Source organism: Muntiacus reevesi, chromosome 12 (assembly GCF_963930625.1).
Source record: "Muntiacus reevesi chromosome 12, mMunRee1.1, whole genome shotgun sequence".
Classification (NCBI taxonomy): domain Eukaryota; kingdom Metazoa; phylum Chordata; class Mammalia; order Artiodactyla; family Cervidae; genus Muntiacus; species Muntiacus reevesi.
In genome coordinates this window covers 65,643,500-65,659,566 of record NC_089260.1, presented here as the reverse complement: position 1 = coordinate 65,659,566, position 16,067 = coordinate 65,643,500, and the positions used below count along the sequence as shown (strand labels likewise).

The 16,067-nt window shown below is 52.9% G+C and overlaps 1 long non-coding RNA gene across 16 annotated transcripts in view; it reads right to left on the bottom strand.

Moving 5' to 3' along the window:
- The window catches only part of LOC136144681 (uncharacterized), a 421,108-nt gene that overhangs the window by 341,747 nt on the left and 63,294 nt on the right, over positions 1 to 16,067 (bottom strand). For all 16 annotated transcript variants that reach the window (XR_010658627.1, XR_010658626.1, XR_010658619.1 and 13 more), the window contains one exon: positions 12,985 to 13,447. This is a non-coding gene — a long non-coding RNA (uncharacterized lncRNA). The remainder of the gene's footprint in view (positions 1 to 12,984; positions 13,448 to 16,067) is intronic.

The following is a 16,067-nucleotide window of genomic DNA, read 5'->3' as shown; positions in this document are numbered from 1 at the left end:
ATTCCTTAATTACTCAGAGCCATCTTTTTCCTCATCTCTCAAAATGGGGATAAACCAGCTTCTCTGGTAATGTGGGGCAAAGGCAGCTCCAGACGGCTGGACCCTCCCCGAGTGCAGCTCTATAAGCCAGGAGAGTGTTGCCTGCGTGACTGTGTGGCCTCTCCCTGGGTTCACTTGGTCACTCGGCTGCTTCCTGGCCAAGGGTTCTCTGGAGCAGGTTACCTAACTCCCGCAAGCCTTGGTATTTTCATCTGTAAAATGGGAATGGTGATGATAATGTCAATCTTGCAGAGCAGTTCGTTGCAGTGGGTTTCATCAATTGACATGTGTAAAGATGCCTGGGAAGTGCTCAAAAATTTAGCTCTTATGATCACAGCCTTCAGTGAGACAGACAATCCTTCTTCCTAAACGGTCTGCTTATGTGTTTAGTACAGATTTCTGAACAGCAAGCTGAGTCCCAGCTCCAAATGCTCCAACTGTGGGATCACAGAATTGAAAAACGGACTCTCCCTTCAAGGCAGTAAAGAGATGGCCCAGGGCCCAAGGCTCACCCCACTGGGGGCGCTCAAATCCAAGTCTCTGCCAAAGGCAGGTCGCAGCCCTGCCCACCCCCATCAGCCAACATCCCGCACTGAGCCGCACCCACTCCTTATCCATCCTGAAACCAGCACCACCCAGGACCTGTGGCGAGGTTCAGTTAAAACAGTTTATAGGAACGAAAGCTGCACTTTCTGCCTTCGCCTGAGATAAGAGGAATCTGAGACCTGGAAGGAGCCAGGACGTCCCCTGCAGCCCTGACCTCCAGTCACACCAGACACACTCGATTTCCCAGACCAGGACGAGCGGGACGAGCTGCAGATACAGCTGGGCTGGCCTCGGTTCTGGGGCTGTACCCTCGGGCGATTTCCTTAACCTCCCTGGGTGGGCCTCAGTCTCTCGTCTGTAAAACAGGGGGTTGTAGGGATGACAAGAAATATGGAGTCCCAGGCAGGGCCCTTTTATATACTTACATATTGTATTTACTTATATACACAATACTTTGGCCACCTGATGCAAAGAGCCAACTCACTGGGAAAAGACCCTGATGCTGGGAAAGACTGAGGGCAAGAGGAGAAGGAGGGGGCGTCAGAGGATGAGATGGCTGGGTGGCATCACCGACTCAATCGACAAGAGTTTGAGCAAGCTCCGGGAGGTGGTGATGGACAGGGAAGCCTGGCGTGCTGCAGTCCCTGGGGTCGAAGAGAGTGGGACACGACTGACCGACCGAACAATGGCAATAACACAGTAGTGCCCGGCTCACCCGAAGCAGCGCCCGGGTAACCACGTTCATGGTCCATGGCCCCAGGGCTGGCTCCCCACGTTCAGGATCCATGACCCCAGGGCTGGGCTCTGTGGAGCCTCTGCTAGGCCAGCCGGCTAGACTTGGGAGCTGGGAGCATGGCCACAGTGCTCTGCTGTGGGGGTCTGGGGCACTCCGGCAGGAAGCAGCATGCCTGGGGGGGGGGGTCCCCAATTACAGGTGCACTTGGATCCACTCAACTAACACAGATCCAAAAAAGTAACGTCTGGAACAAAGGACCCCGGCTGTCAACCAGAAGGAGAAGTTCCTTAGAGGAGCTGGGCAGAAGTGGAGACCAGGGAGGGAGGTCAGATGGTTCAGGCCTCCTCTGCGTCCTGCGTGGTAAAGAGCAGGTGGAGAAGCGGGTGGGTGTCCATAGGCCCGGCCTCCCCCAGACCCTCCCAACGTAGGTCCTGAGACTGACAAACTATTGGGTAAAGCCCACATCCCCAGCCCTTCCAGAACCATCTTCTGTGGTTTCTTTGTCAGAGATTCTGCAAGCAAGCCTGGCCCACTAATATCTTAACATAGGAATACCTTACAATGACGTCCACTGCCCTCCTCCACAAACACACACACACGAGTTCCTCCCTCCTCCTGGAAGGCTAAGTACAGTGGTTACTAGCACAAGCTCTGGAACCAGACTGCTACGACTGGGATACCAATGCAGCCACTTTTTAGCTGTGTGCCTTCAGACACTGTACTCAACCTCTCTGAGCCTCAGTTTACTCATCTGTAAAGTGGGCCAATTATGGCACTATAATCCTAGAATGATGGCAGGAATTAAATCATATAACAGACGAGGTCTGCTTCACATTGCCCAGGACTTCATAAACACTAGATGAATGTCAACTCTGATCAGGAAGTCATTCAATGTTGCTGATCTGACTGGTACGGGCTTCACGGAGTGTCAAGCGACAGAGAAGAGTTAAGAAAAGAGGGAGGGATCAGCCCGTTTCCTACATTCCATCCCATTTCAGGTCAGGATTTCCCACTTGCCAACAAAATGGAGCTCCCCACCCTCAGTCTGCAGATCAGGACACCAAAGCTCAGAGGGGCCCAGACAACAGAGCAGGAAATGGGCTAAGAAACAGACAAGCTTTCCAGAGCGCCACCCTGCCAAGCACATCCTCATCACTCCACACCATTCACCCACCCCCTGCCGGCCCCCATCCCCCTAATCCTTCTCCCCCCGCCGACACCCCTCCACACAGCTGGGACACCCATACCTGTTCCTCTGACCGCAGTGGAGCAGAGCCGACCTGAAGCTGGACATGATGTATGGAGCCCTTGGGGCTGAGCACCCCTGCACCTCCCCGCCCTCCCCCCAGTGAGAAAGACTCCCCGCATACTCTTGCACTGCAGGCATGCATAGGATCCCACACTCGGGAACCACCGTGGCCCCTGCAGGTCTGGTGTGCCAGCAATCTTCTGTTTGCTTCCAAAATCCTCTGGCCAAACAGATCCTCAGAATCCTCCACTCCACGTGGCTGGTCACTGCCTCAGGAGGGCAGCCCCCGTGTCTCTGCAGGGACTGCCCACAGCCCGGCTTTCCAACATGCAGGCCTCCCCACTCCCAGGTCCCTATACCCGCCCAGCACACCAGGCCCCCTAGCAGAGCCCTGGTGGTTCTGAAAGGTCCATCCCGCCTGCTGAGCTCATATATGAAAAAAAGTGACCAGGGGTCACTTTCCAGAGAGCTCCCTCCTTGTATTAAACATGCATGTGCCAGCTCAGGAAGCCATCCTCCAAGTGTGTGTATGTGTGTCTGTGTTGGGGGTGCGGCAGTGAGGGATGGGGAAAGAGTAGCTCTAGTACTGCTCCCATTTTGCAGGTGGGGAAACTGAGGCTTGGAGAAATGCTCAGTCTAGGGTCACCTACTCATAAGTAACAACGCAGGCCTCCTCACTCTAAGTCACATTATTTTATTAAACACCTTTTATACTATTTTCAAGGGGCTTCCCAGGTGGCTCAAGTGGTAAAGAATCTCCCTGCCAATGCAGGAGACACAAGAGACCTGAGTTCTATCCTTGGGTCAGGAAGATCCCCTGGAGTAGGATATGGCAACCCACTCCAGTATTCTTGCCTGGAAAATCCCATGGACAGAGGACCTTGGCAGGCTACAGTTAGTTCATGGGGTCTCAAAGAGTTGAACACAACTGAGCATGCACGTGCACACACACACACACACACACACACACACACTGCTTTCCTGTTGCTTCCTCTGATTTAGTGAAAGGGAGGCATGTCTTTCTAGGATTGACCCTGAGAACACAGCAGATACCCACTTTTAACCAATGATTATCTGCCCAGGGCACATAGGGAAATGTGCAGGATCCCATCCCCTTTAATTTGAAAAAGTTGCAGCTGGGTCTGGAGAGGTCGGCATTCATCAGCAAACATGAACCTGCCCGACGTGGAAGGCTTTGAATACTAGGTGAGCCAAAGCCTTGTCCTCCCACCAGCAATGCTCCTGGGCTCCCAGCAGAGAGGGACCTATGCGGCAGAAGCACCCCAGAGAACAGAGCACAGAGACTCAGACCACAGAGGACAGAGCCCCCCAGCTCTGCCGGGAAAGTCAGGAGGCTTTGCAGAGTCCCCAGCCGGGTGAAGAGCCAAGACCAGTGGGGGTGGGGAGAGGTGCCGACCGTCTTCAACACAAGAAGCCCAGGTCATCTGAAAGCAACTGTGTGTGGAAGACGGAAATCTGGTGGGGCTTTGTGGAATCATAGTCCACATAACCTCAGCGCATTACCCAGAAAAAGAAACCAAAGAGGCAAATGCCAAAAAGATGAGGCAGTCACAAAGCAACGATAGAGAATGGCCTGGGGATGCAGGGCCCGCAGGATAAGTGGAATGGCATTTCCTCCTTAGTCACTGGAAGGCATGGGCTCAACTCCAGGCCAGTGAGGCCACTGGAGCCACGTGAATTGGCCCCTTGTTCCTGGGAGAGAAACTGAATTGGGAAGGAACTGGACGGGGAATGTGACCATTCCAGCCCCATCTTCCTCTTCCCCTTCTTCGGTCCGTACCCCTCCCCCGCCCTGCCCCATCCTGCCTCCTCGAATTCTCCATAAACTTAGAAAACCCCAAAGCCAGGATCCCCAGGGTGATAATGCAGAAAACAAAATCCTTTAAAAGGGCAAGAACTCCCGGAAAAAATCCACAAAGATTTCACATTATCTTTCTGCAGCCCAGGCTTCCTGACCCCAGTCTGGTCATTGAGTCATCTCACAACAATCCAGGGGTCTGTCCACTGCACGACCTAAATTGTTTGCTTGCTGTAGATTTTTTGGTTTTTTTTCCCCTTCCCACCCATCCTGCCCACTCTGCCCCCTCCCTTGTGGCAGCCGGGCTGACAGGCACCCTGCAGGCAGACCAGCAGAGCTGGGTACAGCTTCCTGTGCTGTCCTCCCCGAGTGCCGCCCAGCCGGTGGGTCATGACTTCCGGAGACACGGTAGGGGGGAGAACCTGGGACTGCAAATAGAGCAGGCAAGTGTCACTTCCATCAGGCGCAGAGAGCCAGGCCCCCCGCAGGGCCCCCTCTGTCCATCTGGGACCTGAGTCCTGACTTTTCCCGCAATGCAATCTGACATTTCTGGGGCAGGGAGCAGGCAGCCTAGGAAACAGGATCCCGGGAAAACTTAGAATCCCAGCTGCAGCCTTACTCGCTGGGTGTCTGAGCACCAGCCTCCACGCTCACACCTATAACGTGAGACTCAGAAAGCATTTCTACCTTCTGGGTGTGGGAGGATTATTTCAATCTTGGCACATGGTGACAGTAAAGGGTAACAGACACGCAAGCACTGTTCCATCAATGTCTACACACAGACACCCGCTATGCCTACCAAGCCAGACCTGACCACTTGACAGAACTGTTTGGGAGCAAGACCCACACACTGAACCACAGGAGCATCAGGAAAACTCCGTCTTCTGCAAACGGCAGCCATCACACCCTACTTTTAAGCCACTTCCACGAGAATTTCAAATATACAAAATGTGCCTCCAAATGCCCTCCAAATAGGTTTGTAATCCAAGTATAAGAAGGTGATGGAGGAGGGCATGGCAACCCACTCCAGTATTCTTGCCTGGAGAAGCCCGCGGACAGGGAAGCCTGGTGGGCTACAGTCCACGGGGTCCCAGAGAGTCAGATACAACCAAGATGACCAAGCACGCATGCACAAGAAGGTGACCTATCATAGCCCAAGTTCAGAAGAGTAGGACTTCTAGGAAGGGAAGGAAACAGAACGGAAGAAGAGTCCCCACCAACATCCACTTTATCTCTAGTTTTCTCTTAATATCTACAAAAGCAAGGATTCAAAGCAAACATGCCTCCTTGTTTACCACTGGTTAATCCTGGGGGTGGGGACAGGGCCATGGTGCAGCAGTCCTTTGTGGCTTCTCCTTTTGCGTTTCAGACCTGGATGATTCATGTGATACAAAGAAACCCCCAAACTCAGCAGATTCTGAAGTCCAGCAAGTCCCTGAGAAGGACGGAAGAGAATGGGAGCTGGGGACACCCAAAGGACCCCCGGGGCTCCACTACTTTAAAGGGAGGTGGGGCTGCCTGCGTCCTGAGCACACAGTGGTCCAGAGCTGCCTGGCCTGAGCCCTAAGGAAAGTGCTGGACCCAGTCACCTCCGCCCCCGCCACGCTCCTTCCCGGGGGAGCTGGCATGAAAAGCACAGCCAGACACGGCCAGGCTGCCCAGCTCTCGGGCACCTTCCCAGAGGTGACTCATGGGTCCTCTCGACAAGTGCACGAGGGGCACAGAGCAAGGAACACCACCTCATTGAAAGATGAGGAGCTGGAGCCTCAGAGAAGTCCCAAGAATGGCACGGAAAACAGGGCAGTCTCAAAAGCAATCTGCCTTGCAAAGCTGTCGTTTGTCCGGGATTTTCTGTGTGGGGATCTGAGGTCGGGGCAGGGGACTAACCCCCGGCCGGGTTTTACAACTCAGGTCATCTCATTTTCATGATAACCAGCTTCCCAGAGGAGGCGAGGAAGGCCCAGAGAGGCCGAGCATCCTACCCAAGGCCACACAGCCAGCAAACGCCAGGTTCTCTAACATACCCCCATCATCCCCCTGGAGCATGTCTCCATCAGGGCCATTCTCATGTTCCCCGAACATGCAACAAGAAGCTTCCAGGGGCCCTGGCTGAGCAGAGGGCTGGAAGCTTGTCCTGGCTAATGTTTATTTGTTTATGTCCTCGACTACCTGCTAAACCCAGTCTTGAAACTCAGAGTGACTCAGAGACCTCACCGGGAGCAGCTGCTCTGGGCTGGAGCCAGATAAGCCTCCACAGTGGCAGGAGGGGAGGGTCAGGGCAGTTCCTGGTAGTTAGGTGGAGCCGAGCCCCTCTCCCCAGAAAGGCCGAGCCCATGCGGAGTCATGGAGAGCAGCAGACAGGTAGACGGGAGGGAAAGACCCACTGCACAACCAGCTATTAGCATGGCTAACACTTTTACAAGACCAAGCAGGGGGACCAAGCTTTCCCCACCACCATGAGTGCCAGCAAGGCAACAGGTGGGAAGAGTGGACACCCGAGGATGGGAAAACAAGTGCACAGCCAAGACCCTGAAGCTCCTGCGGGCCCACAGCAGTCACCCAAGTCCCGGGGCTGCAGACGCAGGCAAAGTGGGACTCTGGCCTCTGACACCTAAGCTATGGCACATCACTGCCCAGCTCTGGCCTCTGAAGCCTTTTCTCAGAAAGTTCTCAAAAGCAGAAGTAGAGAACAGCTCCCAAAACTGCAACTACCCACAGAAGCCTGTTCTTTTACTCACGGGGAAGGGATAGTTGGGGGCCGTTTGGGGGAGAATGAATACATGTATATGTATGGCTGGGGCCCTTCGATGTCCAGTTGAAACTGTCACAATATTGTTAATTATCTATACTCCAATATAAAATTTTTTAAATACATTTTTTATTTAAAAAAAAAAAAAACCCTGTTCTCTTTATCCTACCCCAGTAGTCCTAAGTGAATAGACTGCATGGGTTCTAATGTCAGAATAATGAAAAAAAAAAGCTCCGTTTTTCATTTTAAGGTCCCCCTTTGGAGAAATTAAATATCATTCCTGAACTTTTTCAAATCTGCCCCTCTTCCCCCTCACCATGGCCTTTCTTGCCCTGTTGGGTTACTCCCAAAGCCTTTCTCATTAACCAGGTTAACCAGGGAAGAGGCTCAAACTCACACGCCCTGACCCTGCTTTCCAGGGGCCAAGGCCACGGTCCTGCCCCACTGCGTGAGAGCTCTTTTGTGCAGCGGCTATAAACCTTCCATTGCCTCTGAACGCACTCAGGGATAACAGGGTGTTGGGGAAAGGGTGAGAGGTCAAACAGAGACCCCCCTGGAATCTGCCCCCTTCATTAACTTCGGAATTCCGCAGGCCAGTGTTTTCTCAAGCCTTTCGATGCTAAACACTCACCCAGGAGGGGGACATGGCCGTTCTCACACTCCAGGCTCCAGCTGAAAAAGCCTGGGAGGACAGAGGGCTGAGGCCAGCAGCCTCTGTCCTCCTGGGGAGGAACTGATACTGAGAGAGCAAGAACTCTGGGAAGAAGTAGAGATTCTGAGGCGTGATGGTTCTGACTTTGCGGATGACGAAACAGAGACTCAGAGAGGCTGAGGAGCCACAGCAAGGTCACACAGCTGTGAAACAGCAAAGCTTCACAACCTGGCTGTGCTTTGCTCCAAAACCATAGTCTTCCAAAAACCACAGTGCTTAGCCAAAAGAGGGCAAGTATGTCCCAGCTGCTCCCCACCACCCTAAGAAGCAGGAACCTGGGGGCTGGGCCTGCCACTCAAATTAGCATTGAGGACCGTGTGGAATTCCAGGATTGGACGGGGCATCCAACACTGAAAACACTCCTCTGAAATGACACCCTATTCATGATACCTGACTTTTGTACAGCTTTGATGTTTTCCAGAACAAAACATTAAAGAGCTCATGGAAAAAAAAAAAAGACATCCGAAAGAGCCACCAAGATGGTCCCTTGCTAACACAGCACTTCCTACCAAAATGCACCAAATGTCTGTGGGTTTTATTATGGGTCAGCCTGAGAGGCTGGCACACAGTAAGCCCTCAACAAATGTCTGCTATCCACACAGGAGGAGAACCCAGAACGTGAAGTTCTTTCGTATCTTCCCTACAACCCCAGGGAAAACCCTATCATCCATATGCTGCTTAACAAGCCTCATACAAAGACTACATCTTGTAACAACATTTTCTCAGTGTTTATGATCCAGGAGGAGTCTCCTTTTCAAAAACAAACAAGTTTCTTACACTGAGACCAAGGGGCAAACTATAGCCTGCAGGCGCATTGCCAGTCCTTACAAATAAAGTTTTATGGGAACACAGCCATGTCCCTTCATTTACATACTGTGGCTGCTTTCCAGACACAAAGGCAGAACTGACTAGTAATGACAGAACCATAGGGCCCACAAAGCCTAAAATATTTACTACCCAGCCCTTGGAACAAAAGATTTGCCAAACCTTGATTTAGACTCTGTATGTTGCGCTAACCAGGAAGTCAGAACTAAATGTAATGTTCAACGTTAGTAACTCATGAATCCTCAATGGTCTTTATTTCCATAGGTTTGTATGTTTTGATCTTCTAATTCCATTTTAACACTTGGTTTAAAAATAACTAAGAACCCCTGAGTGCTGATCATACGTCAGGCACTGAAGTAATCCCTTCAATACAGTCTCTTATTTAATTCTCACAATAAATCCACAGGGTAGGTTATACTATCCCCTATTTACTGAGGAGAAGTGAATGGAAAAAAAAAAAATGAATGAATGAATCATCGACTGATTTGCATGTAGCAACATTTACTATTTCATAATCCAAAGCCAGGAAGTAATACAGGAGCTGATCTGAAAACTTTGGTGCTCAATAAGTAGAATACAGTTGGCAGAGGCGAGACCAGCAGTCACTGTCAATTCAAGCAGAATTATAGGATTTACAGCACTATCATTCAAGATTCCTTTTGTTTTCAGTCTAGCTTCAGACTGAGCTGTGCAATCGCTTCATCATGAATTTTCTGGATTTAGGAAGGATCACGGTGGACTGAACATCACAGCTGGCATGAGGTGGGACACAGAGCCACTCGATCAGTCTGGGGGACCCCTCGTCTCCCGTGACGTGGTCGGAGTCACACAGCCCAAGTGCCACCAGTAGAAGCAAGGACGTGTGCTCCGAACCGAGCCCCCTGCACGAGGGCCGCGTCCAGGTGTTGCCACCTTTATGCCAAACCGACCTTTTTCCAACTTCCGTAACTATTAATACGTCTTAAGCAGTAATATCTGCAAAATCACAGGCATGTTCTTTGTCTAATTCAAACGAAAATAAACATAAAACGGTTTTTCTAAAAGTCTGCCCCCCATGTAAGCTAGAGGCATCTTGTACACTTCACTGCATGCATGAGAACCACCAGCCAAGCAGAAGCAAGGAGGCGGAAAGCTGACATATCAGAGGGTACACACCAGCTTCTCCGCTCTCCTGAGACAAGCTTGGCAGTTCTCTGGGTCTCTCTGAACCTCAGTTTCTTCACGTGTAAAGGTGGGATGCCACCCACTTCCCCGGGTTGGAAGACTGATCAGGCGTTGATGAACACTAAGCAACCCCATGGCTCTTCACTGGGACTGGTTACACTCAGCTTGTGCAGACCCCAGGGGTCCAGGCCAGCCCTGCTATGGGGGAGCAGGTGCAGGTCACTAAGCTGTGTCCAGGAATGCCAGCTGGGGTGTTCGTGGATGTAGGGGGCAACACTGTATCCCCTAGGCCCTCTCCCTCGACTCCAATCCTCACAGGGGTCTATCAGTTAAGTAAATTTGAAAAAAAAAAAAAGTCAGGCCTGCTCTAGCAGCAGCCTGGGGTAGGAGGGCTCAAAGAGAAACGGGTTCTTCTAAGCAGCTAAAGACAGACTGTGCGATGAGGAGACTGTGCGCGTGCAAGCCAAGTCACTTCAGTCGTGTCCGACTCTTTGCAACCCTATGGACTGTAGCCCGCCAGGCTCCTCTGTCCATGGGATTCTCCAGACAAGAATACTGGAGTGGGTTGCCATGCCCTCCTCCAGGGGATCTCGATCAGGCCAGGCAGAAACACGAAGCGGCCACTCAATCGCAAAGGAGAAACTGAACAAGTCGATGTGGACCCAGAAATGGCAGCTCTGGGGGCAGCATCAGCACCACCACCGCTGCGGGCCCACCAGCCCCTCCGCCACGTGCCTGACGCTCCGGGCCCACGGCGGCTGGCCCGCCCAGCAACCTCCTGGCTGACAACTGTCATCCCAGACTAAGTGCCGCTGCCTTTGTGCTCAGGCTAGAAGAGAGATCAGACATTTCCCTACCCACGAGGGCAGCAAGGCCCAGAGAAGAGAGGGGATCTGCCCGAGGCCACACGATCGCTGGCAGGGGGGCCCAGGAGGGAGCAGGAGCTGTGTTGCTCAGTCCCAAGCAGACGGCCCCGAGGCTCTGCCATCAGTGACAACTGTGTTCTGGGGCCGCCTGTGGAGCCAGGGGAGAACCTGCTTCGCCAGTCTGGGCCCCCAGCTGCTCGGGTACCAAAAACAACCGCTGCGGTGCCAACCCCGCGGGTCTGGTCCGGGGCTGGAATGGAGTAAGGTCTGCCACGTGCCCTGCACAGGACATGGCTTAACAAATGGTGATTATTCGGACATCCGTGCCCACGGCGTGCGGCAAACCTGCAGACTCGGGGCATCTCCTCAGAGTAGTCAGAGGGGAGGGGAACGGGCACCTTACTTCTCGCTGCGACGGTTCCGAGCCTTCGGGTGCCCGAGCCCAGCCACCCCCTCCTGGGAGGAGCCTGAGATAACCCCAGACCACCACAATGGGGTTGTTCTAGGGAGCCGCTGATAAAAGGAGAAAGAAGCAGGGCTGCGGGCCGTGTGATAAGCGAGGGTGCCACTCTGCAGCGGGAGAGCGGGGGGAGGTGGCCGCAGAGACGCGAGGGGGTGCGCAGGTGGAAGCGGAAGGGCCAGGGTTGTGCCTTGGTGTCCACACTCGCCTCGCATCCCCCGGGCAGCTCTGATGGCCACTGTGAGACCAGCCAAGCCTCCCAAGCCTCCAAGGCCCCCCAGGCCCTCAAGAGCCCGCTCCCGGGGTGACTCCTCCCCCTGCCCCGCCGGGCCACGGGCAGCAGTGAGCAGAGCACCTGTCAGGCTGTGCTGTCCATTCCTCCCAGCAGACCTCCGGGGCTGCGCTGAGCTCCCAGCACACCTAGTCCCAGGGGACCAGGAGCCGCCTCCCTGGGGGGCACAGAGTTCATACTTATAGTCTGGCTCTCCAGATGACAAAGAGGACCTAGGGACCCTAAGAGTACTCCATCGCACGCAATGCCACACGCACACACACCCTCCTCCTCTGCTTTCTCTTAGATAAATAACCTTGGGCAAAGTTCTCAGCTGCGAACTGGGCACACCACTGCCCACCCAGTGGAACTGTTGGGATGGTTAAGTTCTACAGATGCTCAAAAACCGTGTCTCCCTTCCGTCTGTCCTTTTCACAGAAGCTGAAATCAAAGCACCGAGACAGATTTGATCCGATCACCTCCGACGCAGTGAATAAGGGGCCCGTGTGTGTTTAGCTGTGAGCAAGGTACACATGCCTCACGACCTCGGACGACTTCCGAGGATGGGAGGGGGACAAGAAATCAAACACCTTGCATAGACGGATATAATATTTCGACACAGGGAGGAGCTGTGGGCCGGGACAGTGGGCAGTAACCAGAGGGACGTCATTTCCATGAGAAGGTCAGGGAAAGCTGAGAAGTGCCGCGGGGCGTGAGCAGAACCGGGAATCCAACCTAAACGGAACCCCCGGCCCCGCCCCACATGCCTTCTCTGCAGGCAAGTGCCAGGCGGCCCCAGGTGACCTGAGCACATGGGACACTGGCTGTTAGAGCTGCCACTCTCCTCTGGGCAGCCCAACGCTTGGGCAACAACCCTTGGAGTCATCAACGTCACAGTTGCCCAGTCCGGACAGCCTGTCAGCTGCAGAACCACCCAGAACCCTGTGTTGCCTGGTCTGCCTCCCTCATACGGACACAAGGCTCCCTTCCCTCTCCTGCTGCCAGCCGGGCACTCAGCCCTCCCACAGGCTCTGGGGACTGGGACCTTTGATCAACTGTCCACGCCAGCCAGCAGCGCCTAGTTAAAAGGCCAGCACAGCCACCCCCCGGCTGTGATCAGAAAGATTTCCAAAGCCTGAGCAACAACCTCCTTCCAACCACGAGGAACACTCCCACTGCAGGCTGGGCATCAGCTGTGTGCCGGGCACGATGCTGGCTGGCCGCACACACACGAGTGTTCTGGGATCCTCAACACCGATCCTACGAAGGACGATGACACGTCACCCCCACTGAGGAGAAGGGAGCAGGGAACCCAGCAGTCACTGTGTCCCCGAGTCACTGGGTGGATGTGGGTTACAGATCACAGCCCAGGATCCTCTGGCTCCAAGGCACCCCGCTGACACGTGGCTCCTGGTTCCCGGCTATAGGAATAGACCCGGCTGCATTATGGTGACCTCTCCCGCCAGCCAGGCGGCGGCACCGGAAGCCCAGGTGGGTGCTGGACCGAACACACGGGAAATGCCTGCACAAGGAGGAGGTGGGTCTTACGTTTCAGAGGCAGCCCCTGGGGGAGCTGGCAGAGCTCCAACTGAACATCCCCGTCAGTGAGAAAGGCAGGAAGCATCGGTCCTCTGTCTCCCATCTTCATCCAGGCTACAGGAATCCACGAGGTGCTCAGCCAGAGCCCTCCTAAAACCATCATGAGCATCCAGAAATGTGGCCGGTGTGTGTCCCTGGAGAGCCTGCTTCCACCAGCATCAGTCCCCATGCAGGTGGCTGAGAATCGCTGTATATCCACAAGACTCAGTTCAGTTCAGTTCAGTCACTCAGTCGTGTCCTACTCTTTGCGACCCCATGGACTGCAGTACGCCAGGCCTCCCTGTCCATCACCAACTCCTGGGAGTTTACCCACAAGACTCAGAAGATCCTTAAAGGAGGCTCCGTGCAGCTGACAGATGCAGCCATCATGAGGGACCTTCTTTTTAATTCCTTTCTGGTCAAAAGATCAGGCCTGGGGATGAGAAGAAGAAAAACCAATCTCGTTACAATCATGCACCCAGAGCAGCAATTGTTCTTCCTTCCTGATGTTTGTCCAAATGGACCGAGAGGAAGGGCTTCCTTGGTGGCTCAGACAATAAAGAATCTGCCTGCAAGGTTCGATCTCTGGGTTGGGAAGATCCACTGTGATATTCTTGCCTGGAGAATCCCATGGACAGAGGAGCCTGGTAAGCTACAGCCCACTGGGTCACAAAAAGTCAGAAACGACTGAGCAACTAACATACACACACGTGCACAGAGAAGGAAACTCACTAAAAATAATGCACTGTAGCTCTGACACTTAAATACGGGTGAGGGCGGGGAGTGTCACCTCCCACCAGCACCAAAGCCCTCTCGCAAAGGGAACGGGGTTTCACTGCTTAGGGTTCCTCCTTAGGAACTACCCAAGGATAGCAGGGGGGCTGAGGTACGTCCACTATAAAGAGGAGGACAGCAAGTACCAGAAGGGTTAGGTAGCCCGCTTGGGGACTTAGCAGCAGGGGCAGGCCTGGCACACAGCCCTGGGCTCCCCTGCAGGGCCCAGAGGTCCCAGCTGAGGGGGTGTAGGGTCAGCTGGTAGGAAGTAGTTCTCTGCTTTGTTTCTTTTTAAAATAACCACAAAGCCCTGGCATCCTTCCAGGCCTTGTCCTGCACTGTGAGCCTCTTCAGAGCAGAGCTTGGGGCCTCTTCCTTTTTTTTTTCATTCATTCAGCAACTACTGAGCACCTACTAGGTACCCAGTACTGTTCTAGCCATAAGGAGAGACCAAGAGGACTTCAACCCAGCATATTCGAATCACTCTAAAGATAACTGATAAACAGACGGATCCACAATGCTTAGGGTTTGGGCCCGAAAGCCAGCAGCCCACCGATGATAACAATAACTGCCCTTGTGGAAGAGCAGTTATTCACCTTGCTTCAAGCTCTGGCCCCCATCTAATACAATTCCCAATCTCCCTGGGACTCCTGCCTTTATTTCCAGATGAGGAAACAGGGTCATAAACACCTAGAAAGAGTAGAACCTGAATCTGAGGCCAGACAATCTGTCTTCCTAGCCTGCACCCTGACCCACAGGTAAAGCCTATTTCCAGGCAATTCACATACATTGCTGTTGTTGTCATCGAGTCACTAAGTCATGTCCGACTCTTTTGCACCCCACGGACTGGAGTCCGCCAGGCTCCTCTTGTCTGTGGAATTCTCCAGGCAAGAACACTGGAGTAGGTTGCTATTTCCTTCTCCAGCGGATCTTGCTGACCCAGGGATCCACCCACATCTCCTGCACTGGCAGGCGGGTTCTCCACCACTGAGCCACCAGCAAAGCTCTTCATATGCATAGAATTCCCATTTAATCCTCACCATCACACCATGTGTTACAGAACACTCTTATCTGACTTTAAAGATGAAAACGCTGAGGCCCAGCCAGACAGCTTAAGCCACTTGCCCAAGGTCACACAGCTAGAAAAATCACAAAACAAGGATCTGAAGTCAGGCAGCCTGACTCCAAAGCCCATGAGCTTGACCATTACACCAATTATGATCAACAGCAACGACTGCTGTAATTCAGACTTTCCATTACTTCGTGGTGTGAAACAACACAATTCATGAGCTAACAGTTCTGGAGGCCAGAAGCCCAACACAGGTCTCACTAAGATAAAAATGAAGGTGTTGGTAGCTTATGTTCTTTTCTGAAGGTTCTAAGAAGAATCCGTTTCCTTGTCTTTTTCAGCTCCTAAAGGACGCCCACGTTCCTCAGCTAGTGGCCCCTTCCTCCATCTGCCTCCATCACAGCATCTCTCGGACCCTGTTTCCATCATCTCATCTCCTCTGACTCTTCTGCCTCCCTCCTCCACTTTTAAGGAGATTACACTAGGTCCTTTCAGATGATCCAAGATAATCTGTCTCAGGTCCCTGAGCCTTAATCTTATGTGCAAAGTCCCTTGTGACATGTAAGTAACACAATCACAGGTTCTGGAGACTAGGACATGGGCATCTTTGAGGGTCAGTTTTCCATCTGTCGTCATGACCATGACAAAGGGCATCCACGTTCAGCCTTAAGCCGTCCCCAGTGACCAGGAGTCACAGAATGAGCTCCTCTTGTTCCATGTAAACCTACCTGACACAACTTTTAGATCCAAGAGAAAGATGGGCTCAAAAGGAAGTTGACAGGTCTAAATATCAGCCCCTATGACAAAACTTAAGTGGCTTCCCAGGTGGCTCAGTGGTAAAGAATCCATCTGCCAATGCAAGAGATGAGGGTTCAATCCCTAGGTCAGGAAGATCCCCTGGTGGAGGAAATGGCAACCTGCTACAGCATCCTTGCCTGGGAAATCCACGGACAGAGGAGCCTGGTGGGCTACAGTCCATGGGGTTGCACAGAGGGACACGACTTAGCAGCTGAGCACACACAGCACAAAAGTACAGGAGAGAGGTTTAAGCATTAGAGTTTGAGGTCAAGTTACCAAACTTACTAGCTGTGTTATTCTGGGGAAATATTTTTAACCTTTGGTTTCCTCCTCTGTAAAATGGGAATAAACCACAACTACTCACTTCATGAAAATTTCGTGATGCCGACATGAAAGAATCAACACAAATCAG